General features: G+C 47.2%; 2 protein-coding genes across 2 annotated transcripts in view; one reads left to right on the plus strand and one right to left on the minus strand.

Moving 5' to 3' along the window:
* The window catches only part of PIK3R3 (phosphoinositide-3-kinase regulatory subunit 3), a 178,026-nt gene extending 162,744 nt beyond the window's left edge, over positions 1–15,282 (minus strand). The window contains exon 1 of the mRNA XM_071436652.1: positions 15,261–15,282. The gene's annotated coding sequence lies outside the window, so the exon portion shown is untranslated. The remainder of the gene's footprint in view (positions 1–15,260) is intronic.
* RAD54L (RAD54 like) overlaps positions 1–27,104 on the plus strand; it is a 50,559-nt gene that overhangs the window by 659 nt on the left and 22,796 nt on the right. The gene's annotated exons all lie outside the window — the stretch shown is intronic.

The raw sequence follows: 27,104 nt of genomic DNA on the forward strand, positions 1-27,104 counted from the left end.
GGGCTGTCCTGCTGTCACGCAGCTCTGCCTGTCCCTCTGCCTGTCCCAGTGGCATCTGCACAGACCAAGGATTCTGGCAGCCTCCACCTTTTGAGCCCTGTGGGTTGAAATGAGCTGATCCATTAAGGAGTTCTGAGGGTGGGCTGACACACTGGTGGGTACATGTGGTGTTCTGTTGCCTTCCTTCAGAAAACCAGGTTAATAACAGTAATAAAGCTTTCAGCTTTGTTGCTCTGGTGAGGTACCAGCGTGCTGTCATGCTCTGATGGTAAAACACTTCAATCCAAGTGAGCAGAAGGTGATGGCCCTGTGGAGAGACATATGTTCCTGCTCTATTATTTTTATTGCTCTTAACAGCAGTGTTTTTAAAAGCCCTCCATTTCCTGATCACACCTTCAAGTGCCAAAAGCTGGTCTCCATGGAGGGGGAAGGCAGGAGGAGCGACCTGGAGGAGGCAGGCACAGGCCCAGCCTCTCAGGCAGTGCCTGTTTAAGCTCTGTGACTGTGGGCAGAGAGGGATGTTCTGTGGAGATCTCAGTGTTCCCAAGAAAGCACTTGCTTTGTGCTGCACTCTGCCTGGCTGCTCTGACAGGGTGTGCTGTGGGAGCCCTGCCATGCTTGGTGCCCCATCTGTGTCCAAGCTGCCTGAAGAGCTCTCAGCAGGCCAGCAATGGCCCATCTGGACTGATTCACAGGCAGAAGGAGCACCTGGGCTGCTTTCTTTGCTGTCCTCCCCAGAGCCATCATTGGCACCTCTCTCTTGAAGCACCAAGATCTTGGCAGGCAGCTTCAGCTCAGCTGGCATCATAGATCAGGGGGGCTGAGGGTGCATCCAACCCCTGCTGCCCCCAGCTCCTAATCAAAGCAGGAATGGAGCCTGCAGCCCACCCAGCAGTCTGATGGAGTAGGATGCCTCTAAAACTGTATCTTTTGCTGAGAGTTGACAAATTTTCCTGTGTTTGGGGTGACCAAATGATTTAGCTGAGCCAGGGACTGGGGTCTCTCACTGTAGTGTCACTCCAACACTCACTGATACACAGAGTGTGGCCCATGGGCTGTCACCTTGGTGGGTTGGAAATCTGCTCTGTGCTCAGAAATCCTCAGAAGCTGCTAAATCAGAGATACTTGGAGAGATCAGAAGGAATCTGTAATGCCAGTGCTGAGACTTTTGACATGCCCAACGTCCACTTCTAAGAATTAGAAAGAAAAAGTGTCCCCCTGAGATGGCAGTGGGGAGTGCACCTGCCCCTGGGCTGGTGATGAATTGCAAATCACTGGTGTTTTGTAACAGGGCAGCTTCTCGCTCTTCTCTCCACCCTCAGGAAGAGATATCTGTGCTGCAGATCAAAACAAAATAGATTGAAGTAACAGTTCAGATGAAGGAACCTGTCCACCCAGGGAACCCTGCAAATTGCTCTGCCATCTCCCTGAGAGAACAGAGGGATACACATGTATTTTCTCTCCATTTCCAAAGAAAATGAGATGCAGTGAGGTTTGGAGGCAGGGAGATGGAGTTCAGAAGAGACCTGCCTGTGTGGGTGGAAGCACTGACAAGCTGGAAACCTCCAGTCTAATGGAAAATGCTACCTGATGGATGCACTAATGACAAGGAAATCTGGGGTTTCAATGCCTGACAATCAAATGTGGGAGTGTGTATGGATGGAGGCTGCTGAGCAGAGTCTTGATCCAGCAGTTCCAGTGTGCAGGTGAAAGCAGGATCTGCCAGGGAGTTTAAAGCTAAGCCATGCCTAAGTGATGGTTTGAGCTGAACTGACTCTCATAAATGGGGGAAATGGTCCAGCCTTCCCCAATAAATTCAGGATACTTCCTTTCACATTCATTAGCAGAGGGGTCCCTGCCCGTCCTATGCCCACCCTTATTTGCAGCACTGCCCCAGTGCCTGGGCCAGGCTGTCTGAGCCCAAAATGCAGCATGATCTATGTGACCTTTCCAACCTTCATGGCCCACAGCCAGGGCATTTCACTCTTTTTTTTTTTCTGCTGGCCAGTGCAAAAATGACTGTCCTTTGCTCTGCAAAATGCTCAGAGCACCAGCAGGAAGAAAGAAACCAGTTTTGTCTGAATGGAGAGAGGAGGAAAGGGAGAAATGAAAGGACATGTCCCTGGCACTCTGTGAGCTGGGCTGGTTTCAGTGATCAAAGGTGACATTAGAGCAGTGCTGGGAGAGGAGCTGCTTTAAATAAGTGGGTTTCATCTTAATTGCATCTTTCTAAAGCCAGTGTAGCTGTTGTGCAATGAAACCTTTCTGAGCCAGAGCCTGATTGAGAGGATGGAACAAAGGAAGAAAGAGAAGGGGAAGAGCATGGCTGTGTCCCCAGCATTTGCTGAGGAGGGCTGGAGGAAGCTGAGGTTTGTCAGAGCATGGTGGTGTGTGTTTCTCTGGCACTCTGCTGTGCTGGGGTCTTGGTTTTGAGGTCTCCTTGGGGACAGCTGTCAGGATGGCAGAACCAAAAGGAGAGCAGTAGTTTCTTCAGGAAGTCTCCGGGGTCTGCAGGTAGCCCGCGGGGTTTCTGTCCCATGTCACAGTTGTGAAGGAGGCAGGATAAGATCAATAGTGACTATTCTGCCTGCCCACAGCCTGACCTCTTGGAGCTGCCACATCCATAGGATCATGGAAAGGAGTTTGAACCAGCCTCTGCTACCTCCAGCTGAGGGATCAGGTCTCCCAGTGTCCAAAATTCCCTGTGTGAGAGTCAGAGGCACAGCTCTGTGGTGATCAATCCACAGCCTGAAAGAGGCTCACACCTGCTGGGATGAGATTTGCTTGCCAGATCCCAGCTGTGTCCTGGAGAGCCCTTCCCCATCTGTGAGGAAAACCAAGTGGGGACAACAGCAAAGCTGAGGATCTTTGATATCCCTGGCTCCCAGAGTTGGCCATACACCATGGGGCTGGTGTTTTATCAGCTGAAGCCAAGCAACCCTAATGAGCAGCTGATTAGTATAATCACAGCTTCACCTGTTCATCAGGAATGGAGCATTTCCTAATCAGCTGCAGGAGGGGCCCTGAGAGGGGTCCAAGGTCAAGGAATTTGAAAAATAGCTCAGCAGGCAGAAAGGGGACACTGGTCTTCGCAGGAGTTGGACACAGCTCCATTTCCTTTTTTTGTTTTGTTTAGGTACCCTTTAGTTTTGGTAGCAGCCTGAGAGTATTTGGTCAGAGAGCACTTCTGTTACTTCTCTGTAACAAATTGCTTGGAGGTCACATCCAGAGGGTGTTGTTCAATGGCTCTGGACAGCAGTGACAAGTGGTGTCCCTCAGGGGCTGGTGTTATTTAATATCTTCATTAGTGACACAGATGAAGGGACTGAGTGCACCCTCAGGCAGTTTGCAGGTGGCACCAAGGTGAGTGGTGTGGGTGACACCCCTGAAGGATGGGATGCCATCCCCAGGGACCATGGGAATCTCAGGAGGTTTAACAAGGCCAAGTGCAGGGTGCTGCTTGTGGGTAGGGGCAATGCCTGGTACAAATCCAGGCTGGGGGATGAAGAGATGGAGAGCAGCTCTGCTGAGGAGGGCTTGGGAGGTGTTGATGGATGAAAGCCTCTGCTGTGAGGGAAGGCTGAGAGAATTGGGATTGTTCAGGCTGGAGAAGAGAAGGCTTCAGGGTGACCTAATTGCAAACTTCCAGTACCTGAAGGGAACCTACCAGGAAGATGGAGAGAGACTATTTACAAAGGTCTGTAGTGACAGGACAAGGGGGGGTGGCTTCAAACTGACAGAGAGGAGGTTTAGATTAGATATTAAGAAGTTCTTTACTGTGAGGATGGTGAGGCACTGGAATAGGTTGCCCAGAGAAGCTGTGGATTCCCCATCCCTGGCAGTGTTCAAGGCTGCACTGGATGGGGCTCTGAGCAACCTGGTCAGGTGGGAGCTATTTCTGTCCGTGGCATGGAAGTTTGAACTGGATGGTTTTTAAGGTCCCTTCCAACCCAAACCAGTCAATGATTCTATGATTTTTGCTTAAGATGTGTCTGTCAGAAATGGAAAATGCTTTGCTTGCTGCAGGAATGCAACTGTCCCAGGGAGCAGCACCACATTTCACATCACTGAGAAGTGCTCAAGAATTGCCTTAGGGTTCAAGGCACAGCACAGACCGTGCAGTCTCTCTGTGCCTCAGTTCTCTCAGTGGATTTGATTGCTCCTAGAAGTTGCCCAGAGAGTGCCCCTTCAATTGAAACCACCAGAGCTGGTGCCCTGCAGGGGAACCCTAAACTGTGAGGCCCCCAAACTCTGCTCTGGGTCTTTTGTGCCAAAGCTCAGCTGGACGGGAAGATCTGAGCCTTATTCCCTAAGAGAAGCTTCCAATGCCTTCACCCTCACACACAGGCATCTGCTTTGCCCTGTTTTTTACCTGCCTTTGGCTCTCAAGCCCACTTGCCTGTGCTGTCCTGCTCCTGAGCCCCATGCTGTGCCTGCTGCCAGCCTGGCTGTGCCACCGCAGGAGGACAGGGACGGTTGCATAAGCCACTCTCTGTCCTCCTGCATCGGCATTCAAGCTGCACAGCCCCTATTATTGGGCTTGCAAATGACACTAATTTCCCTTCCCAAGCCCTCCCTATAATTTAGCAGCAATGTCCTGTACTCAGATATTATTAGCTGTGCACAGTTACGTGAACAGTTGCCCTCTTTCTGTTGGTGGGGGGAGATAATGAATTTGATAGGGAGGGCAGACCTGCACCAAGAGCCTTTGTCTTTATTTTTTAATTGACCTGGCTGGCTGGGTTGGAATGGCATTACACAGGCTCTGCTGCAGCCAACCTCATTGCTCCTCAGCTGTCAGCAGCAGCTCAGAGGGGATCCCCAGACCTCTGCACTACAGGAGCAGGATGTATCACAAAGCAGTCAGTGAAGGCAGTGGACAGAGGGCTTTCTGAGCTCCAGGTAGCTGTGATCTATTTCAAGTCCCTTCACTCCTTGAGAGGCTCAAAGCCACCCAGCTCTTTTGTTATACCTCGTTCCTTTAAGATTTCATTGTGCTGGGCTGAATACAAGGTGACCTTGACCTTAGGCACACCACACATACACCTGAGCATGTTTTGTTCAGAGTAGAGAGAAGAAGGAATTGTGAAAAGATGAGCCGCAGATACACTGACCTGCCCCAAGCCAGGGCCATCCATGCTGTGAGGAGCTCAGCCCACGCTGTGCTGCCCTCCTGGCCCTTCCTGCCCATGTCTCCTCTCCAGCCAGCACACCCTTTCCTTTCCAGTCCAGTCCAGGATGCTATACAGGGAATTTCTGGTGGCCCCACAACCATGTAATAATTCATAGCTTGGCCTCCACTTCCTCCTGCTCCTCCAGCATAGATCAGACATATGAGAACAGACAAATGCAGTGTGTCCCCACTATCCAAGTGACACTTTGTCCTCACCCCAGCAAGGAATGAGGTGGCCATGAGAGGTTTCTACTCCAGCAGAGTGGTCACTAGGATGCTTCTCTAGTTCCCATCAAGGAAAATAACCTCCAACCAGCAGGCAGGAGGAAGCAGGATTGTCTCCAGCAGGCACAGGATGCCCAGGTGAGGGGTCTATATCCCAGGCTGCTGTAGCTCTTTCATCTGCTTCTGAGCACACTTGGAGACCATATAACCTGAATATCCTGAGTTGAAAGGGACCCACAAAGATCACTGAGATCCAGCTTCTGGCCCTGCAATGGTTTTGCACTTCATGCCATTCCTGTGTTTTGAGGCTCTCCTGCCTTAGTTCACTGGCCACGGGCAAACTCTGCTGCTGGGTGTGCACAAGGGCAAGACTCAAGCCCTGGGGAGCCAGGGAAGGAGCAGCCCAGGAGCAGATCAGGGAAGGAGGAGCAGCCCAGGAGCAGATCAGGGATGGAGCAGCCCAGGAGCAGATCAGGGAAGGAGGAGCAGCCCAGGAGCAGATCAGGGAAGGAGAGCAGCCCAGGAGCAGATCAGGGAAGGAGGAGCAGCCCAGGAGCAGATCAGGGAAGGAGAGCAGCCCAGGAGCAGATCAGGGAAGGAGAGCAGCCCAGGAGCAGATCAGGGAAGGAGGAGCAGCCCAGGAGCAGATCAGGGAAGGAGAGCAGCCCAGGAGCAGATCAGGGAAGGAGGAGCAGCCCAGGAGCAGATCAGGGAAGGAGAGCAGCCCAGGAGCAGATCAGGGAAGGAGAGCAGCCAGCACAGACAGGGAAGCCGTGAGGTGCTGGACAGGATTTCTTGGTTGGAGAACGCTGTTGGAAACTCAACTCTGTTTCCCCAGACACTGGAAAGAGTTTTCATTCTTCCCATGCAGTCACCAGGAGTCTTATACTGGCAAGACATGAGGAATTGATGCTCCAGCTTTGTTAATTTTCTGTGCATGCTTGTACTCAGCAGTGCCATGAGTTTGCGAAAAGGATTTGCATCTGGCTAAGTAAACATATTAGAGATTTGGTCTGTAGAGGAAGACTTAGAAGATCATCTTCTGTTGACCCTCTCCTCCTGATTACCAGCCCTCCCTCAAGCAGATGCTCAGCTCTGCAGCAGGGATCACAGATGCTGGCTTCTTCTCAGCTCAGTTTCTGCAAGAATATCATATTCCTGCTGATAATTAAAGATAAAATCCAGGGCTTTGCTACAGGCTATCTCTGCTGGTGACCCAGGAACTTAATCTGAAGCTTAGCAAAGGTTTTGCTAATTTTAAACCTGGAAGGGCTATTGGGCTGGGCTCAGTAATGGAGGGAGGGAGAAAGCCCAGACAGACTGAGTCGGATCAGCTTGTGCTGTCATTTCTTCTGGCTTTGATTCAGTTCTCCTGGGAGGACACCCAGCTGGGCCCTGCTCCTTCTCCATGTCACCTGAGGTTGCTCCACCAGCTGGCTTCAAAGCTTCAATGCTGGCAGAAATATCTTTGAAATATTCTGTGTTCACCTGAGAATATAAAAAATAAAAGGAAGAGGAGGAAGAAAGCAGGGAGAAGAAAAGCTCTGTGGGCTTTTGGAAATGTGTGATGGATGTGCCCCCTGCCAGCTGTGTGCTGGATCAGCTGTGTAAATCCTGGGGGCTTTGAGAAGATCCACCCACCTGCTCCTGAAAGGATTCAGGTTGGGAAGAGAGTGCAGAGTGGGTGGAGAGGACAGCACCAAACACTGGTGTCACCAGAGCCCTTCCAGGACCTGCCAGTCCTTGAGGCTGTTCATGGCAGTCAGTGACAGGAAGGGACTGAGACTGTTTGGGTACAGGGGGTCAGGCAAGGACCAGGACTGCAGGGAGGAGACATGGATGCCAGGAGCTGCCCTTGGGAGTTTCAGAGCAATATCACAGCTGTTGATCTCTAGTGTCTGCCTGAAAGGATGTGGTGGTGATGACAGCTCCTCTTTCCTGGCCAAGATCCTTCTGGGGATGGATTAGCAGTGGTCTCACTGCCTCTTGGCATATTAAGAAACCTCCCAAACAAACGAGTGAGTGAAGGGAGGAGGTGAGCTCATGCTGGTGTTATCATCACTCCCATCAGAGATACTCTGCAATTGTGCGGTCTTCCTAGGAGATAATGAGGTGATCTTTATCAGAGCTGAAATCAGCTGGGTGTATCCCTCATGGAGGAGGAGAAAAACTGGGCAAACTGTCCTGTCTCTCCTGCTGACCAGCAAAAGCAATTTACACATTGAGTGAGTGGTGTCTGGAGAAGCATCTCTGGTCCAGATGCCTCCCTTGTGCTGCCAATGGCTGTCCACCTCCCTTGGCAGCAGGGTTTTATTTTCCCCTGATAACCTCATTTTCCCACCAGCATTGTGATACCGATGCCTCTTATCTCCTGGGGGAAGAGGTGGAAATGCCTCTCTACAAGTTTTGGAATTTTGTTTTGGTCAGGTGATCTTGCAGGATGATTTCCCTGCTTGCTTTCTTCAGTGTAGTGATACAAAGATCCTTCCCCTGTTCCCCAAATGACCAATAATCAACCTTAAAAGCAATAATCTAAAGACATGAAATTTTTCAGCAGCTATAAATAGGTTTTAACATAGCTTCAACTATTTACAGACCTGGTTTGGCCTTTTGTGTCCGGAGTGGGCAAAAAAAAGATTGAGAACAAAAAAACCAAAAAAAACCACCCAAAAAACCATCACCAGCAGCAACAAAAACCCAAAACATGAAAAAAAAAACCACCAAAAATCCCCCAAAACCACTAAAAAAAACCCCAAAACCCCAAAACAAATGAATAAACAAAAAACCCTAAAAATCCCAACAAAAACCCCCAAACAAAACCAACTAAACCCCCCCCCAAACAAACAAAACAAAACAAAAAACCCCACAAACCCCTAAGATTGCAAATACCACATTTTCCTTCAGTTGGAGGAGGATAACTCCTCTCAAGGCCACCAGCCCCTTTTTCTGCCAAAAGACTCACAGCTGCACATGAACCTTGCAGGTTATCTTCTGATGCTCTGGTCCTAACATCTAAGTGAAAATATGGGCAGTGAACAGGAGAGGCCAACAGCACCAGACCATAGGGATGCTGTGTGTGGAAAGGAATTGCTGTGCTGGTCCCCAAGACCTGACATCCCATGAGCCTGCCAAGATTTGCTGCAGTCTGGGAGCAGATCATGCTCAGGAATATTGCTAATGAAAGTCAGCTTTTTATTGCTGTTAGAAGCGTGGAAAGTTGGGAGTTGCTGCACATTCCCTGTGGGGTTGTCTGGGCCTCTGGAGATTACAGGAGCTGTGGGGAGAAGATCCTGAAAGGGTGGGATTTCTTCTGAAGCTTGGTCATGAGCTTGGAGCTGGATCTCAGCCCTGCTCCGTGTCCTGGAGAGTTGCACAGGTTTGCAAAGCACCTCTTGTGACCTCTCCTGTTGCTGCAAGGAGTTATTAGGAAAGGACAAAAGAGAGCCAAGAATGTCTCTGAGCCACTGTACAAATCCACGAACGAGAATCTTGAAGATTGGGTTTCCTCCTCACACCCAAAGTCCTCAACTCCAAAGGCATGGCAGGACTGGGAGAGGCAGCAAGGATGGCCACAGTGTGTGAGGTGTCTGTGCAAAGGACAAAGGAGGCAGGACCCTTTAGTCTTGGAGCAGAAACATGCTTTACCTGTCATCTTTTCTCTTTCTCGATGCTCCTATTATGAAAGCAAATGTGCCTTGATTGAGCAAGACAGGGAGAAAATGGAAGATGCATAGCACAGGGCTAATGATAGGACACGCCTCTCTTGCTGTGTCCCTTGGGGCTGATTTTCCCCACCTTGCCATGCACGGAGCTCCTCCAGAGAGGCAGGAGATGCTCCCTGCAGCAGTCAGACAGGGAGCTCTCCATGGCACGTACACAGCCTGGGAGGGATCTCTGAGTTTGTTCCACCTGGGAGGTGGTGCCTGCCCCCCGAGCCTGCAGCTGGAATGTTTCAGGCAATGGAGGCCAATTACCTGACACTCGAGCAATTTGGGAGTGATTTCACGCTCCCTGGGCGTACCAAAGCTGTGCCCGGAGAGCCCGTGCTCTTGGAGCAGGGATGCTAAACATCAAACAGGACTTAAAGTTTCCAGCGTTTAATTTCCCATTTAGCCAAGGCAATTAAAAGCATCACCATGCAAAGTGGAGGATTTTCTCCTGCATTTTTATTTTGCTGTGTCCTTAAAGAGAGCAGCTCATCCATCCCACTGCAGCAGGAACAAGCCCGTCTGCTTGCCCTGTCAAGGACATCTGAATCTCTGCTCTGTATTTCCATAGCCCTGGAAGCCTGGACTCCAAGAGGATGCCCTAATCCACCTGGAGAACCAGAGTGCAGGCATATCTCCATATGAGATGGCTCTTCTGCTGCTGGCAGAGGCAGCAAGGGAAAGAGGATAAAAATGAATTTCAAGAACAGGGCCACTGATTGGGGTGAGAAGGTGGAGCAAGATTCTTCTTGGAGATCCCAAGTGAAAGGAAGAGTACAATAGATGCAATTTGAGGCTAGTGAAATTCCAATTAGACATTAGGAGAGAAATTCACCCTCGGGATGGTCAGACACTTGGGACAGGAGTCCAGGAAGGTGGCGAGTCTCAGTGGCGAGATATTCAAGCCTTGACTGGACAAAGCTGTCCCTAGCTGGTACAAGAGGGGTGCTGGCTGGCCACCTTTGAGTTTTGCTGTCTGGGTTATAGGTCTGAAGGCATAAATTTCTTTCTAAAAAAAGGGAACAGCACCGATGACTGCAAAACTGGTGAGAGGCACCTGGAAGGGATGGTGAAGGTGGCCCTGGAAACACCACAGGAATAAGCCAGCCTCCAGCAGTGGGAGGTGTGCTCCCAGGGCAGCTCATCCCTGCAGCTGCATTCCCTGGTCACTGGCTGTTCCACTGGGCACACCCAGGTATTTCCTCTCAGGGCTGGCTCCTGGAGGGCTTTGAAGTGCATTTCCTTCCATTCAGTTGTCTCTGAATTGAGCTCTGGAGGGTGGTGGCAGAGGTGGCTGCATCACTTCATTTGTTCTCCAGTGGCCGATGGGTTTTTAACCAAGTAATTAAGGGTTGTTTTCAGCTGTACCTGAGAATCAACCAGCGAGGCAGAGATAAGGTAATGGCATCGCAGCAGGCCCTCCACTGTTATTTCTGGCTATGAATTAATCACAGCCACTGAGACACTCTGAGAAAGTGCATTGATCATTTGCTACAACAATAAGAATTTCAACCAGTTATGCTCTTTTCCTCTCTAGAAATACTTTGGAAACTGCTGACTTAATGAGCATGAGTCCAGGCTCTTCCCAGAACACTAATAGCATCCATTAAAGAAGAAAAAAAATCCAGCCTTTTATTTTGTGGCTGCTGAAAAGCCTGTTGCTGTTAACTGCCCATGTCTGGGGTCTGCTCAGGGAGACTGAACTCTCCAATTCACAGGAGGATCCAAGCTGTTCCCTCAGAGAGGCTGGGAAAGATTAAAAGCAGCTGAAAGCAAACCATGCTGGCTTGATAAATGGCATTTGGATGCTGTCAAGTTGTGGCTGCTGGCATTGTCTTCTTTGAGAGCTGAAGCAAGAGCTTCCTAAAAACCAGTGCCAGGGGTAAAGCCTTGAGGAGCCACAGGGTGAGATGAGGATCCCACCCTGCCTTTTTACTTGAGAGCTTCCCAGTGATGAGATCCCAAATTGAGAAAGGTAGTCAGATGGTCCCAAAAAACTCAGAGAAAAAAAAAAATGAGCAAAGTGGATTATTATGTTTTGAAGCCATGCATGTGCTTTTTGAACCTTTGAATTTCACTGCCTGGGGTGAGGAAAGAGGGTCAACTCAAGACTGGTCATTCCAGAGAAGGACAAGCCTGTACCTTGGGGGCTTTAATACAAAATATTGTTTATTCAATCATCCTGTCACTGCCCACAGGGATGGTCTCCCTGGCACGAGTACTGTGGGGCTGGGATGCCTGTGAATGTGTATGAGGGCAGGATTTGTCACTCCTGCTTTCCAGAAAAGCAGCACTGATGGTGCTGAGCAAACAGCCCGATGTGCATCCCAACAGGAAGGACTCCAGTGTGTGCTCAGCACCTCACACCATCCCAACACTCCTGGGAAGGGTGGCACAGCTGTGAGTGACAGCAGGGACAGTCTGGCTGGACCAGAATCCTCTCCAGATGGCTGCTGTCACATGTTTATATCCTCATGTGGCTTCCAAGCAATAAGAGTGATTAAACACAACTGGAAAAGCCACATTTAAGGTGGCCCCCTCATCCCTAAGTAGGTACTTGATAAAAAAGTTCATGCTGTTAAAGGATGTTTTGGGCAAGTTTTTCCCATGTGCAGGAAGGGTGATCTACTCAAAACAAGGAACAGATTCAGAAAATCAAAGCTGAGTTCTGTGCAGACTCTCTAGCCCTTACTGGAATTATCAAATCCCAGTTTTTAAGGCTCTGGCCTTGATTATGGACTTGGTAAAGCAGGGCCAACAATGTGTGGTTTGTGTATTTACTCTGCAAACACTTCCATATCAAGATTACCTCCTAGCTTGTCCAGCTGGGAATTGTTGGTCTAATTTTCAGATGGAAACTGGGCACATGCTGTTTTGTAGCAAACAGTGAAGAGAATTCCCATATATCCCTAATGACTCAAATAGGCAGGATTATTCACTCAGGTTTCCCACCCAAACAAACAGAGGAAACAGCTGTCACAACTAAAATACCTTTCAAGAGCTCAGAAAAACTTTCCAAGCATGGGCTGGATTGGAAAGCTGAACACTGACTTTTGTTACGCTACCAAACTACTTAACCCTCAGCATGGGTCAAATAATATATTTCTTTTAGATACTCTGATATATTTTATTTTATTTTATTTTTTGACAGTTAAACTTTATCTGAACTTTTAATTTGCAAATGAAATTAAGTTGAAAAGATGAATAATTTTTTTAAAAGCTGATGTATGAAACTGATTTTTTTTTTATTTCTATAGCCATATAAAGAAAGAATATGGAATGAATCAGAGTGCTTTTTTGGTTTGGTTTTTGGGGGTTTTTTAGTTTTGTTTTTTGGTTGGTTGTTTGTTTGGTTGGCTGGTTGGTTGGGTTCTTTTGTTTGCTTGTTTCAGACAAAATAGCTGCCTTCAGCAGGGTTTAGCAGACATTTGGCAGGGTGACCCATCTTTGACCCATTTTTCCCACCTGTAGATGGTATCAACATCAACATCAACCTTACTACAACAGCTCATGGAGTTAAGGAGAAAGAAGATGGGTCCAGTCACAGTAGGATTCACTTACTCACTGGTAAACACCCATTTCTGACAGGAAATTATCTCCTACACTTCACCAGAACTTTAACTCTGTGTTGAATAATCTGTCTTATTTACCAGACATCAGAACCCACTAAATTCCTTCACATTCAAGTGCCAAATATTTAAATAGTGGTTTCACCAGCAAATAGCCCCTGGGTCAGAAAAGACTTTCTTGGTTTATTTATTTGTTAATAGTTTTCTTTTATTGAACACAGCTGTTCAGAGAAAAAAGGAGAAAACACAGCAACACTAAAGAGGGAGCTGCCCAGACATCCCAGGAGAATCCAGACTTAGAAACCTTCTTTTATCACCAAACAGGAGGGATTCAGATGAGAAACACAGAAATTAGTGCTTAGAAGTTCTTCTGCTTGAGCTTAATGTCTGTTCTCCAGAGAGGCACAAAGATGTTTGAGTTAGAAATAGGTCAAATTAAAATTAAAAAATAAGAATTTTCCTGGCCAATCCAAGATAAGGCAAATCACAAATAATAGCATTTTCTTGCATAGTATTTGTATATACAAAATGGTGGGAGAGAAGCCTCAACAATCTTGAATAGCACAAAGAAATGGCAATTAATAAATATATCAAGCTCCTCACATCAAAAAATAAAGGGTACCAGTGAGAATCAGAGGATTTGAGACAAGCAAAAAAAAAAAAATGTTTCCCCACATAATTTAGTGATGAATGTCATTGCTCCAGGCAAAAATGTAATAGATCCAGAACCAGCCTGAAGTTTTCATGAGAGAAGCACCAGGGCCTGTTAATAGCCATGTGTCAACGTCCATTTCAGGAGTCCATCAGTCATAAACTGCTTGAAAGAAGGAAGGAGTTCCAAGGAAAAATCACTCCAAACTTGAAAGTTTTTTATTTTAAACAGCTCCCTGCTAGAATTCCCTACCAGTGCCAGATACAGGTGCAGGATCATATGGACCTCTGGTAATCTTTTTTTGGTGTATGCTTTTCATTGGCAATGTCTCAGTTCCTACCCATGACAGCTCTTCCTTCCACTAGACTGGAATTTCTCACCACCATGTGGCTGGTCCAATGCCAGGAGGAACAGGCTCAGCCCACCAAGCCTTTGGAAGCCCAGGCCCTCAGGATTCAGTTTGACTTTGAAACCATGAACACTGAGCTGAATTCTTCCTGATGACCAAAGGAGGTTTTGCCCAAAGCCTGTGCTCAAACATTTTCAGTCCTGACAAGACCAGGAACTTGGATTTTCTTGCAATTAGGAGACAAAGAAGTGCCAGAGGACTTTGTTCACATACCCAGGTACCACAGGCTTCTAAATGCCGCCTTGGAACCAGCCCGGCTCCTCTCTGGCTTGGCCATGTTATGCAGCTCCCCCTTGAAGGACCCAGGGATACTGAGGCCATTCTCCTTGAGTTTGCTCTTCCCCTTTATCTCCCCTCTGCTAAAGATATGCTCCCTGTGTCTTATTTGCATTTGTCTGCCTTCATCTCCCAGCCACTGGCTCTTGTTCCGGCTTTCTCTGATAGATTAAAAAGCTCTTTAGAAACTGGTGTTTTCTTCTGCTGACGGCACTTAGGCACTGTAATCAAATCACCTCTTGACCTCCTTTCTGATAAGCTAAATGGACTCTTTCAAGGTCTTGTTGAAATTTTTTCTGTTGCTCTCAGATTATTTGCAAGCTCTCTCCTGCAGCACTCAGCCTGTATGCAGCACTCCTGGCACCCTCCTAGGATGGGGAGGTGGAATAGGTTTTTTTTTTTTAAGAAATGGGAAAAGTTGTGGCATAGTTGAGGCTTTGGCTTGGGGTCTGATTCTTCAACAAAGGCATCTACCTGCCCACAGCCTACCTGATACCCATGGCATGCTCCTCCTTTATCTACATATGCCCAAATTCCCCCTTCATAAAATGACTTCTCCTATTTAGGGTACAAATAGTCTGATCACATGTCAGCCCCAGTTCCCAGGCAGGAATCCTTCTCTTCACCTGGAGCACTCAACACCCACTGAACAGACCTGCCAAAGTGTTTCTTGTGGACGTGGGACAGAGCTGTGCCCCAGAACATCTGGTGCTTGCTGCTCCTCTCTCCACTGACCCATTCCCAGAGCACATCTTCCTCTCTTCTCCTGCACCCTTCACTGCTCCACCCCCTGTATGGGCCTGCAGCCCTTCTCCTCAGGACACAACAGCAGCATCCTCACCCTGCCCATGTTCCTTGCAGAGGTGTCTCCCTCCCTCAGTGCCCTTCCTTTGCCGCAGGATGACCAAGCATCTTCTCTGCAGCATTATGAGAACTGCAGGATAGGGGAGATGCTGCCTTTTGCAGCCAGATGTTGTCAGCTGTAGTTATTAGAGATCCTCCAGTGCTCCCACAGCCTCTGCATTTTTTCATTGATGAAGCAACGAGCTCCAGATTTGAAGCCCATCCTAAGTGTGTCAGACTTGGAATGACTCCACCAGCTTTTCCCACTGCTCAGAGGCATTCAAAAGATATTTAATTAAACCCACATAAGATTGCTGTTAGCAAGCTTTCTCCAATTAGCAAGGTGGAGAGGACTACATGTCATGGGGGGAAATGAGCAGACATGAAATGGTTTTGTTGCTGATGCCTTCCTCAGTGTCAGATTAATTGGCACTTTTCTTCCAATTTGAGGCAGAGCTCTGGGTGCGCACGGGTCACAGCATCGCAGAGCAATCCCATCCCATTTTGTAGTTTCCTCTCTCTCTCAGTATGATTGAAAATTTCCTTAGGCACTTGAATCATGTTGTGCTCTGTCTGCCAGAGGAAAAAAAAAAAAAAAAAGGAAAATTAGTGGCGCTCAGACTGATCCTAGGCAGGGTTCTTTCAGGATCTCAACTCTCCTCTTCCTTTACCCATCTGTGTGCAAGTTGGCTTTTTGTGCTCTTTGAACATATGCCCCAAACCACAACTGGTTGAAATCAACCTCAAATGGACTTGCAGTCACTCAGGCCCTCCCTGTATGAAACAAGTTGAATTAGTCAGAGGGTGATCCAGCCTGACTGAAAATCTGCCTCTGTGTTTGTCATTTTGAACTTGCAGGGATCAGCTGCAAGGAGAGCTGCTCCCTCAAAAGCAGTACCAAGAGATTTGTCCTGTGACCCCAAGGACGTGCTGGCTCTCAGGATGTGTGTGTGACACTCGTTTAAGTCTTTCCCACAGCCTGGTGCTGTGTCCCAGCTGGGGCTGAGTTTGTATCCTTGGAACTCCTTACAGGGCTGTCCTAAGGGTGTTGACAATCAGCTCCACTTTTCCTGCCACAGTCACAGTCCCAATAACAACAAATTCTCTTCTATCAAAGCAGGGCACCGGGCTTTGTTTATTATTTGGAAATTGCAAACCAGACCTGCCTCGATGTGCGAGCCCGCGATGGGGGCATGCTGCTATGACAACAACATGAGACTGAATCATCCAGACAGACAAGACACACATAATTGTGTGATCACCTGTTCCCACTTGTTCAAAGGGAATTTTATTAGTGCTGCTGAAGGTACATTAGTGAACAAAGCATAAAACATCCACACATCAGTTGGGGCTCAGCTAATCGATGCAAGCATGGCCTGAGCCTGGTGCCTCACTGTTTCTACCACTCAGCATTTCACAGGATCCAGAACAGAATTTACAGAAACCTGTGTCTACATGTGAGGGATCAAGAAAAACTCAGTTTCTACTACTATGAAACATTTATACCTCTTGTGTTCTGTTGAGAACGTTGGAGTTTTGACTGTAGGATATTTTTGGTCATAGAGGGACAGTCTGGATCCAGGATGATGGTTAGAGAATGAGCATGACTCTTTTTAACATTAAAAATCCCAAACCAACAGTAATTAGGAATGGTAGGTGGGAGAGGAAAGATGGTCTGCAGTACTGCAGACAAACAGGAATATGCAGGGTCATCATTCACTCAGCCATACATATAAATCTGAATGTGTTTGTGCTGTGCAGGTGCATCAACCACAGCATCCATTTCCAGCAGCTGAGAGCACCGTTCCACTTGTTTCCTTGCTCCCTTGTTCCTCCTAACATGAGGGTGCCAAAATTACAATTCCAATCATAGGGCTGGCTTTGTGTGTCCTTTTTTAAGCCATATAAGCCCTGGGCAGCACAAAAAATGGCTTAATGTCAGTTCCAGAATACCCTAAATGGGAGTCTGGTGCTTCTTTTTAATGATCTATCTTTTCCAGATCTGTTGGTGTTTTTGCTTTCTTAAATCTTTCATACCTTAATCTTGTTCACCCAGAAGACTCCAGCAGGTATAAAGAGCTGGTCAAGTGGAAAAAAAAAAGCCCATTGTGTTTATTAATCACACTGTCTTTGACACAGTGGTCAAAAAATTCATAGGAACTTTTTTTCCCCAAGCTTTTTGTCAAGATTTCAACACACAGTGACAAAAAAAAAAAAAAAAAGCAATTTCAATAGGGTATTTACATCATTTGAAGATTTTCTACCAGGAGAATCAATGACATTTTTACATGAGTTGGGGAATTTCTGCCAGTGCTCCATTCTGATAGAGCCCAAATAAATATCAGTCAAATTTCCCCAGGAGCTGACAGGGGGCATTGTTGGCAGCAGCAATAAGACCTGAGATGTGGATATTTCCTCTGTAGATAATGCACATGCATGAGTGTCTCACTGAGAACATTTCCATCTGCTCCATGGTGAGCGGAAAATGTGGGTATTCCACGAGAACCATGCTGAGACCACTCAATCAACCCTAAATAAAACCAGCCCTGGAGTAATCTGAAAACAAGAGGCTCAGATGCACAGACATGAAACATTGCTGGATGAGCCTGTGCTACAAACCAGGGCCACCCCAGTGACAGGGCACATTGTGAAGAGCAGCACCTCTCCCACCTGCCCCTGGATGTGGCACCAAGGCTTAGCCAGGTGTGAGGAGGCACTGCTTGAAAGTCAGCTTCAAAAGGCATTGAGGAAGGAAAAAAGCGCCAGGAGTGAAGCATAACAACAGATTTGCAGACAAAAGCAAGACCTCTGTGTTGAACAGAGAGTGAAATGCATTGAAAACTGTCTGAAGGGTCATTCCAGGGGGTGCCCATCATGAGCACAAGGTCTAGTTGGAATCCAGCAGGTAACAGTGTCCCAGAGGTCAGTACTGGACCCAATCTTCTTCAACAACTTTATTAACCATGGGGATGATGGGGTAAGAGTGCCAGTCTGCTTAGCCCCAGTAAGTTTGCTGATCATACAAGACATGAGAAGTGGCTGATACACCCAAGGGTCCTACTGCCATCCAGAGGGACCTTGACATGCTGGACAAATGGGCTGACAGGAACCTCGTGAAGTTGAGCAAGAATGAAAAGTCCTGCACCTGAGGAACTGCCCCAGGCACCACCAGCACACTCTGGTGGTTCAGCACTGGTACGGGCTGCCCAGAGTAGAGTCTCCATCCTTGGAGAGATTCAGAAATTGACTGGACATGGTCATGGACAAACAGCTCCAGGTGGCCCCGCTTGAGCCTGCAGACGAGCTGACCTTCAGGTCCCGACAGCCTCAACCATTCTGTAACTCTGCTATTCTGAGGAGGTTTTAAAGGGGAGGTTGAACAAGTGTATGGTCAGACTCTTTTGGGAGGATGGACTAACCTTGTGAAGGCTCCCCCAGTCCTGCCTGGGTTCTGGCTGGGGTTGAGAGGATCTTCACACCAGAGGATCTACACCAGCTGGCAGTGTCTCTGACTGCCCCCAGCCCACATCTAGCAGCTGTGTTTGCTCAGTGACACTGTGCTCTTAGCAGGAACCTTAAGAACAGATAGTGCTAGAAGATTTTTGTTTAGGAATTGGGGAAATCTTGACTGCTTTGTTAATATTTTAACTGAAAGCTGTGTGGGGAAAAAAAAGCCATTGCATACTTTCTGATTTTGGGTTTTCTTCTGCAATTCCATCTCCAGTCAGAAGATTGTAATGTTGCTGCATAGCTACAGAAGAGGGGCACCTGTGGGCACAGCTGTCACCTCTTTGCATATTCTTGGTGCTACAGGTTTGAGTTACAGAGACAAATTTTCAAGAAAAAGACATGAAGCAATCCTATGACCTTTCACTGCTTAGAAATCTGGGGATGCCTTTTATGGTCATCCTTTTGCCACAGGTGAGGCAACCTTGTGCATTAACCCTTAAGCTCAGTTTTCTTCCAGAGCTTGGCAGATGAATTTCATGATTTGGAAAGATCTGAATAAGCTGCAGAGAATGGATGTCCCTCAGATCTCTGCCTTGAACTCTTCTCCTGTCAAACAAAAAGCAGGAGATGGACACAGTCTGAAGTGTGGGGGTGGCTGTCATTCTGCCACATCATGTCATCAGTCATCTCCTCTCCCCACCAGCCTGACTTGGGGAAGATGGGATCCTGAACAGAGCCAGGGGAACACACACACATGCAGCAGAGAACAGAAATAACCTAACCTGGCAGAAAGCAGGTAGGCTGTCACACCTCCACGGGGAAAACTGATACAGCCTCTTGCTTCTGTTTCAAAATCAATTTCAAGCTGGTTCCACAAGAGAAATGGTATAAACAGCATTAGATCTGGCAAGAGAGACTGCCGTTCCCAGGATGATGTATGGGAGATGAGTACAATTACCTGCATGCCTAAAGCTGGTACACAGCCTTTTAGGTTCAGCAGACTCTGGCTGTCCTTTCCCATCAGCAGGAAGATCAAAACAAAGTCTCCAAAGCCTCTTATGGGGCTGGGCTTGTCTCTGCTCCTGCTATGTTGGAGAACAGAACAAGGAGCAGCAGTGGCAGCTACTCAGCAAGGACCATCTGTAATGCTGTACCAAAGATGATCTGGTGCACAGTCAGGCAGGGAAGCCTCTTGTGCACCAGCAATGCAGTGCCATGGCTGCTCTGCCACTCTTCCCTGTGCCTGCATCTCCCCTCTCCCAAACTCCCCATCCCCTTCCCTTCTGCACCTAATGAGAGAAGCAAAGCAGAAACCACAAGACTAATTCTTACACACAGCCTCTTGCAGGTGCCACCTTCTTTCCTTTGAAGGCTCACCTGGAGTTGGCATGGACAGTGGGACCATCATGAGCTCGTGGGGAAAGAGATGCTGAGGTCCTGGCACCATCCACTCATCCAGTGTTTAGGGGCCCTCCCCAGAGAATGGGGACACCTGCTCAGGAGTTGTGTGATCCTCACACAGTTGGATGTGCAGCAGGTAGGACATGGTAATACAGCTGAACACCTTTGGCCCCTGGATTTAATTTCTGTGGAAGAAGGAGACATAGGCAAGCAATGGTTGTCCCCATGAGCAGCAAGGGCTTTGCATTGGCTTCTTCTCTCTGCTTTCGTTTGGAGGCCAAATGCAATAGGAAATACCAGAAGGTAGAAGTTGTCTCCAACTGCTGGCTCTGGTTTTTCTCAGACTGACAAAAGCTTGGAGATCTACAGACCTTTTGGGAGAGATGGGGCTGATGATGTCTCGTGTTATTTGGTGAAATTAATGAAGTCTATTTTTTTTTTCCTTTTGAAGATTGAAATGCCTTGGGAAAACAGTATCCTCTGTCTCGTGGCTACAGGCAGCTCTCCTGAATAAGCCATTGTCAGGCCTCAGAGATGTGAGTCACAGCATCTTTAATCTCTGGGCGGGAGCATTCTCCATGGCTTTCATGCTTTGGAATAAATCTTCAGAGATGTTCCCAAATTAAGCACGATTCCTTTCTAATCTCCTTGCACTTCTTCCTCTCCCCATTTTATCAGCCAGGCTCAAACACATTGCACATGGCCTACTTCGAAGCAAACTGATTAATGTGATCGCTTCAGGTTTTAGGAGGGATCAGTGCTTACAGCACGGGAAAGGGCTCCTACTGCTGCTGGCAGCCCCAGCTCCACAGTGGCTTGGGTGGCTCAGAGGGATCTGCCTGTGAGCAGAGCTGACAGCAGAGGCTGCAATCACAGACTCACACGGGCACCTTCCCGAGTCCAGCAGGACTCAGTGTCCAGGCAATTCCCTCAAGGATCAGAAGCAGCATCATGCTGTAAAATGTGGCTGGTGCCTCCTGGGCTTGGGGGAGAAGGAGGGAGGAGCTGCTGGCCTGCAGAAGGGATGTGCTGTGCTTCCCAGGGGCACCACTTCCCTTCCTGGGTACCACAACCTCTGCCTGCTCCTTCAGCCAGGGGCAGCTGAGCAGAGGATTGCAGCTCGTGCTGCTCTGCTGCAGCTGGCACACATCTGGTGTAGAACAGAGGGTTTGGGTCTGCATCCCTGCCACATGCGATTCAGGCCTAGCTGTGGGGTGTGAAAAGCTTGAGTTGGGAAGCAGTTGTCTGAATGTCAGTTAGGATAGAAAGGGATGTTGGAACAGGGTGGTGAAATGCTTTGGAAAATAACTAACTGTGGATCTGTATGTGTGTATTGATGTTGCTCACAGAGAGAAAACTGCTCCTCTCAGCTTTTGTGAATCAATTTTTCTGATAAAAGATGCAATCTCTCTCTGCCAACCTGCCTGTTGTGTTCAGCTCATGCAGGTCATCCTCTGTTGTCTGACAGAGGGGCTGCTCGCCTGCGGTGTCCTTGGACAGCCCCCAAGAGCTCACAGCCTACACAGACTAAAGCTGTGCAGTGATCAGCTGTGTTTTACAGACAAGGAGCTAGAGATGGAAGAGCTAGGAAGGAAGGAATCTCCCTCTGCAACTGCAGTTTGGAAGCAACAGAATCCTGAATCCAGGGCTACATTTGCCTGGGGCTGGGAGTCTCAGAAGTATAAGTGCCCTTTGATTTGCCACCAGGCTTCAGAGTGGGACAGGCTACAGTTTCTGAAGGTGAATTAAATAATAACTAAAATGCTGAAGTAAAAAAACAGTACATCTTGATGGGTAATACCAAATGGGACATTGCCCATGGAAAGCTGAACCTCATGGAGGACCGCAGAACTCATGAAGCAGAGTAAATATTGATGGCAGAGGGGATAGGAGAAACACAACTAAGCAAAAAAAAAAGTGTTTTGAAGGAGTGGGGCTCCTGACACTGCTTGTTTCCTGCAGAGTCTCTGCCTCGAGCACAGTAGGGTGATGAGGAGCCCTAGAGCTCCTGCCTTTGCAGTCTGGCCCAAATGCCTACAGTCTTGTGCATTTCTTTTTCCTTGATTGACAAGACTGAAGGACCCTCGTGCTTTAGTGAGTGTATAATGGCTGCCTTGATGTCATTTATTGAAGCTTTGGAATAACTGTGCTTTCTAATTACTTCTTCCCACCTGCCTGAAGAGCACCTTTTGCTTTCAGATTAACTTCTTGCTGTCTCTTTGAACTTGTGCCTCTGTACTCCAAGCACCCTGGGTTTTGTGAGATCAAGGCAGGCTTGGTTAAGGTAAAAGGCAAGTAGTGATCAAGGTGGTTGTTATTTCCTTTCCTGCTCAGAGACGTGCCAGGTTTGCTGATCAGACTGTGTGGCACAATCAGAGCCCTTGTGCCTTCAAAGAGACCCTCCAAGAAGAACAAGTCAGTGAATGGCCTTTGAAGGGGAAAAGCCTTCTTCCTAATCTTCAGAGGGGCATCAGCAGTGTCCAGCATGAGCATCCACATGCACTGCACATCTATCCTGGATGTGTGCGTGGCTTCTTTGCTCCTGCAAGCAGAGAGGTTTGGGGGCTGTGTGATAGGTGCCTCCTGTGTGAGTGACCTTTTTCAGTTCAAGCTGCAAGGGCTGATTTACTGCAGACACTTAAATGTCCTGGATTGAAATGCCAATGTCCAGATCCAGACCACTGCATAGTGGCATAGTGGTTTGACTGAGTTTAAATTGGCAAAAAATCACATTGTTCTTACTGAATATGGATTCAGTGGAGCTTTTAAAATGTCAATCCACTGTAGTTTAGTTGTGGCATGGAGGCAAGTCCTAAGGTTTTCCTGAACACACATAGAACGTTTAGGCATGAATGATAATCTGGAATTTGCAGCATGCTTATTGTCTGAAGCAATGGAGCAGGAGCTGTCCTTGGGCTTTGTGCAGCACTGAGCACACCAGGCAGCCTGAAAAAATGACATCCTCTCTTCTCCATTGCTGTCCTGCCCATCTATTTCAAGCAGAGCATTAAGCTGCTGGTGGTCTCCTCAGAGATGGTGGTTTCTTATGGAAAACTAGAAATTAAGTCAAGAGGGAGGTCTAGGGGTCACTTTTATCCAAAGCATAAAGCCAGCTGAAGGGTGTACTGCCTCCTCTTAAAAACTGCAGCGGTGGAAGGTCATCCCTGTCCAGACAAGGTTTTCCCTAATTTCTGACCCATACATATCCTCTTGAGCTGCCACTGGTGCCTACCACTTTGCTTTCTTACTTCCCATCACGCAGAAAATGCCCTACTTCGCAAGAACTTCTTATAAATTTGCAGATTGATCTCATTTCCCCCTTTCCTGAGTTTAAAACAATCACTCCTTTTCAGTTTCCCTCTGCACTTCCTATTTTCAAGGGTTTTGATAATGCCAGTCACTTCTCACCTCCTAACACACTGAGACCGGGTACCCAGAACTGGGCATGGAACTGCAGTGTTGAGTGAAAGGATGCTGTGTGGCATCTGATGCTTTATGCCTGATGACACAGTCCAGGATTCAGCAGAGCTCTTTAACAGCTGCACGTGTGGTGGCTCCAGCAGCTGAGGATTAAAGGAGCCCTGAGCACAACCTCCATCCGTGCTAGAAATTATTGCTGCTTGCACACAGGTATTGCTCAGAGCAAACTGCAAAACCCTGCTGTAAAGCAGGACAAGTTACTTGGGAATGGTAGGTGGCACAGCCTGTTTCCCATGGAGTTATTCCTGAAGGCTGAGTTCTGCTTGGAGTCTGTGGTGTCCTGTAAATGAGATGTTTCATGCTCCGGTGTGGCTGTCAAGAGCATTTTGCACTAGCAGAGTTTCTCTCTCCTCTCCCCAGTTGCCTGTTTACTCCAGACCTGTCAGAATGGCATATCTGGTTCCCCTGTGAAAAATTTGGTGCAAGCAGCCAAAGGATTTAAAAGTTATAAGGAAAAAGAAAAAAAAAAATAAAGAGAACAGCAGAATAATTCTGCTTCCTTCAAAAATAAAGCTTAAAAAAGATGAAAGGTATTTGCCTTCACTCTCTGTAGGCTCTAACTTGGCAGCCAGCTGGAGAGAATTTGGGAAAGCAATTCCAGGAGCCTGGAGCTCTTACTGTCAGTAAAACCTGCCACTGGGACAGCAAAGCCATCTCACTGCAATCCGCTTTCCTCTGCTTCCTGGCAGTTTCAGCTTTTTTATAGTGTTTTCTTTGAGCTGAAAGTCCCCCAGTAGCTTGATCCACTTCCTGTACAAGATGGCAAGTGATTGCCCACAGCTGGCAAGTCAATTCCTTGCCTGGCACTCCAGGCTGTGGCATTGAGGTTCTTCGTTTTTAGTTAGTTAGTTAGTTTGTTTGTTTGTTTTTTGGTTTTTTGTTTGGTTTGGTTTTTTTTTTTTTTTTGCTGCAGAGACTTGTAAACATTCTCATACAGAAGGAGAAAACAAGGTGTCAGAATCTTGAAGTCTGTGTTGTGGTGGGGCTGGGTGTGTCCAGCACGGCTGCCTTGGATGAGGCATGCACACTCAATTATTCCTGCCTGCTGTGCACAGAGCCTGAAGGTTTCAAAAGGTCCTGGCCCACATCTCTTCCTTTCAGAAGCTACTTCCCTCATGACTGTAGATGCCACTGCACATCCCAGATCTTCTTTCATGACAATCCCAGGGCATTGAGAGGCATTAGGACATTTTTCATTGGGGTACTTAACCAGAAAGCTGAAAACTTGAGTTAGTGTGAGTGGGACAAGGGGTTGGGGCACCCATCCTCAGAGATCTTCAAAGCTTGACCAGAAAATGCCCAGAGCAAACTGATTTAATCTTTGAAGCTGGTCCTTGGAAACTGGAATGTGAAGTTGGACCAGAGACTGCCAGAGGTCCCGCCTTACCTAAGTGAGTCTGTGATTGCAGGCATGGCTTGAGGTAAAACTCATCCTTCTGGACCCGAGGTCTCCATCTCCAGTGGAGGGAAAGTCACCTTCCTGATTCTGCATTACCCATCCAGCTGAAATCACAAAGCGGAAAGTCAAAAATAAAATACCCAATCCCTTTTTTCAAGGCTTGAAAGATTGTTGTGCTTGTCAGACATTTCATTTTTTTTGACATTTTCACTGATTTTTTTTTTCCTGAAAATGTTATTGCTTTTTGACTGAAAACCCCTCCTTTCAGAGAGAACTTCTCAATAGTCAGCTTGGTAATGCTTTCTGTTGTTTTTTTAAAAAACCCAAATGATTAAAAGCCCTCATTACAAATGCTGAAAAACCCCTCACAGTCTGCCTGTTTTGAACCCAGCAAAATGAGAACAACAGATAGTTCTGTATTTTTCATGAAATAGTTCTTCCTCTGTATTTTTTTAAGTCTTTCCATTCAGGCTGTGAGCTTTTCAGAGCAAAAATTGCCTCTTTAACAATGTCATTTTCCAGCTCCCACTTCACCAAGGTTTTCAATTTGGATGGGAGCTCTAAGTCAGATAATCATTCAAGACCACAATGTCTCTGGTTCAAAGCAGTGCTGACTATTTGAGCTCACAACTCTAAACTAAGACTTTCAGTTTATTAAAGCCCTAAGTTTGATTTTTTTTTTTTTGTTTTTGTTTGTTTGTTTGTTTGGGGTTTTTTTCCCAGTAGCCTTGTTCACTGATGCCCTGTTTGTTTTCCAAGCTATTATAAAAAAGCAATTGTTTTTTTCAGGGAGATGCTGTCAGTTCTTTGCTTTTCAGGAATTGCAGCTATCAGAAATGAAGTCTTAGTGCCTAAGAGATCTGTCATGCCTGCCCCTTCCCTTAACACTTACAAACATGTATCATGTTGATGAATTTAGATGGTCATTTAAAGGCAAATTGCTTGTCCTACTTTTTGCTTCTTATTGATTGTCATATAATTAACTGATTCATTTCGTTAATATAATCCAGAGTGCCTGTAACCCAGTTAATCAGCAGAGCCTGATCGGAAGACTTGGGTTTAATTAGACTGCTCTAATTGCCCCAGTGAAATGACGTTTCCTCTGTCCTGAGCCATTACTTATAGAAGCCAGACTTTTTTATTTTTATATTGAGATTTAATCAAAGGGGCAGAGAGAATAATATTTTTCCTCCTGCTAGAGGGAGGGCTCTCTAACAAAGACAAAAGGGTTATGGACAGCAGTCCCACGTGGTGAGAGGTGACACATCCCTTGTTACCTGGTGAGGGCCCAGCAGGATCAGGAGCTGTCCAGGATCCATAAGGCTGAGATCTGCCCTTGGATTTGCTCTGCAGCTCTCTGAGTGCTCTCTAAGTGTCTGAGCTTGGCAAGGAAAATTGTAACTGATTGTAAATTTCTTGCAAAAATGGACCTTCAGCAGGGCTAAACCAATTTGCGAAATCAAGCTGAATTTGGGAAGTAATTTCAGCCTTCCATCCTCCCCATAAGAAAGGAGGGATGTGTTTTTGGAAGTGCCAATATAGCTTGATTCTGATGTTTCTTTTTCATATTCACAGGTTGTGTTGTTGGCTTGCATGTGCTTATAAAGGTGAGCGAGATGACTGGCTAATTAGCTGTAAACAAAATAGAACATTTTGCTTTGCATCAAATGAAGTATTTTGGGTTGCTGAGTCAGACTTATGCATGTTTAAAAACATTCTAGCAAAAAAAAAAAAATTAAATTAGACAGAAAGGTGGTGCAGGGGAAAATACCCTGTGGGGATTGCCTTCCTCTTGAATAAAGGGCTGGCTCCTGAAAGCAGTCCTGGCTAGTGGGAAAATGCCTGAAGCACTCAAGCTGCTGATGGTTTTTCTCTGAGGGGATATCACTTGGTGGGTGAGCCTCTGTTTACAGGTACTTTTCAGCCAGTGTCACAAGCCTGAAGAGGAATCAGCTGATTAATGTGCAATTAGTGCCAGAGACTGTGATTAATGGTGGATGCAGGAGCAGTGGCGGAGGAGGAAGCCCAGGGCTTTGCCTCTGAAGGAAGTTGTTGCACTACCTGGAGGCCATCCCTCTTCCTGCTGTCCCACTGCTCCCATGTTCTCCTCCTGTCTCTGTGCCACTGGTCCCTTCTCCCTCTCATGCTTCTCAAGCCATGGCCTGTGTCTCAGCATGGTGGGCAGGTCTCTGTCCTCCATTTCCAGCACAGGGACAAGGAGGTATTTGGAGAGGGATGAAGCAAACCCATGAGGAAGAAAGTGAGCTTGCAGCATTTCTGGGGCTCAGAGCTCACTAGAGAGATTTTCCCCTGCTCCTTTTGCCTTTGCTGCTTTAAGGAAATACGATTTTGCACGTCTTCCTTCCTGCCTGCCTTTTTTGTAAATAAACACAATTAGCAAAGATTTATATTTTTCTCTTCTAACAGTAATAAGGAGGAGCTAAAGGGACAGGAGCCAAATGAACCAAAAGAAACAGTAATGTTTGAGGTGAGGAGCCCCCAGAGAGACTGGGACAGGGT

Source organism: Agelaius tricolor, unplaced genomic scaffold (genome assembly GCF_023055355.1).
Source record: "Agelaius tricolor isolate 1412-34295 unplaced genomic scaffold, bAgeTri1.0.p SCAF_11, whole genome shotgun sequence".
In the NCBI taxonomy this organism is placed as follows: domain Eukaryota; kingdom Metazoa; phylum Chordata; class Aves; order Passeriformes; family Icteridae; genus Agelaius; species Agelaius tricolor.